Raw genomic sequence first — 2,052 nt, forward strand, 5'->3', positions numbered from 1 at the left:
GAAGGGGGTTGGGGTGGTAAAAAAATTTTACATTTTTTTGGGATAGGAGGGTAGGGGGGCTGGTAGGGGTGTAGTGAAGTGATAAAAAAACTTTAATTTTTTTTGTTTTTAAAGCTTTTAACAAGATGTTTATTATAATGTGGGTAAATATGGGTACCCATATTATCCATTGGGTAACTCATGTTTACCCATTTAAAATGTGAGTCGAGTCGAGTAATTTATCCATTTTATTTAACTCATTTTTTATCGACTCATATTCGACTCGACTTGCTTGTTTGCCACTCCTATGTGTCACTAATCCAAGTAGTAACTTGAGAAAAAAAATGAGAAAAGAGAAATTAGCATTAAATAGGACTCTATAGCTATAATTTGCTTAATTATGGATAATAGCAAAAGGTTAAGGGAAGTGGGAGGAGGGAGGTGAGCGAGATCTGGGAGAGAGAGGAGAGAGTATATTTTGCTGATTTTGGAGAATAAGAATACAAATACAAACTGATTTGTATCAAAATGAATACATATTCATAGGAGAGAGGAGAGCGAGATCGAGAGAGGGATGGAGGCGATCGAGATCGAGAGAGGAAGGAAAGAGGATTGTACTTTGTATTGTATTTTGTATCAATTGTATTCAAAATACAACAAAATTGTATTTGTTATTTATTTTGCATTGTGTTATGTTTTTATTTTGCATCAATTGTATTCGAAATACAACAAATACAACCATATTCTATTCATCCTCTCTTTGATTGGATACAAATACATTTGACAAAAAGGATGGATGCATATTACATTCGTATGAATACAAATACAATTGATACAAAAAAAAATACAAAATACAGTTTTTCGAATACAATTGAAATAAAATACAAAACCCTCACCTATATTTGATTGAATACAATTGATACATAATAAATTTGAATGTATTTCTTCTTATTGGCAGGAGAGAGGATGAAAGAAGAGAGAGGACGAGATAGAGGAGAGGGCAATAAAGAGGGGGGAGAGGCAAGGGAGAGAACGGACAGAGAAAGAGAACGAGAGGGAGAGGCAAGGGAGAGAGGGGAAGCGTTTGCTATAAAAACATCATATTACTCTTTTTGTAATATTTTGAAACTATAGCTATTTTCCATAAATAAGTTGCTAATTTCGACTAGTTTGATATTTTTTTCCTTTTTAAAACATAGTGCATTTTTTTTATCAAAACGAATTCAATACATTTTAATATATTTATAATACATATATATTGCAGATATAATTAACTCTTAGTACATAATACAGTGGTTATAGATGATAAGTATTTTTTAAATATGATATATCAAGGTAATAAACAAAAATATGTTTAAAAGCTATAATATTTTATAAAGCCATCAAAAAGGTATAGTTGCACTATGTATTAAAAGTGAATTATTAGTTTCCATTTGTCTGCATTTTAATGTTTTTCCAGTAATTTTCCATTCACTAATCAACATAACAAAAAATTCTCTCAAAAAATATCCCTTAATTTCTATTGTTTGATCAAAGACCATTACAAAGTTTAGAATATTGTCCACAAATATCAGTATTCATCACTGATAATGAATAGGGTACCTTTCGCACAGCCAATAGACCTAATAGCAACTACGAAAACAAGATCAGATTGTCTTGCAACTTATAAAGATCGACATAGTCGCTCATAGAAACATATCTATCCAAATAAAAAACAGATGAGTATCTGTGTATAAAAATAAAGATACGAATTCATTTAGATCTTGATTGACTATTTCCATATTTTTTCTTTTTTCTGATTGATGGCCTTTATTTTGTACAACAGGTTTTCATTTTCAATCTTAATGCAGGAGCGGAAAGCCACTTGACTATAAAAAAAAAACATCATTTTATTACTTGCTAGGGCAGAAGGTAGACGAGCGACCAGAGCCAAATGAAAGAGGAAAGCCTGTCATAAAGCAGTCGACTAGAAGTAGAAGATTATTGGCCTGAGCGAAGGTGACCTCGCATGTGTTTAGGTTTGTTAGAGAAGGTGATTTGACCCGAATAAATCATGAACTTCTGGGCAGCACA

This window comes from Solanum tuberosum, unplaced genomic scaffold (genome assembly GCF_000226075.1).
Source record: "Solanum tuberosum cultivar DM 1-3 516 R44 unplaced genomic scaffold, SolTub_3.0 scf00019, whole genome shotgun sequence".
NCBI classification, from domain to species: Eukaryota; Viridiplantae; Streptophyta; class Magnoliopsida; order Solanales; family Solanaceae; genus Solanum; species Solanum tuberosum.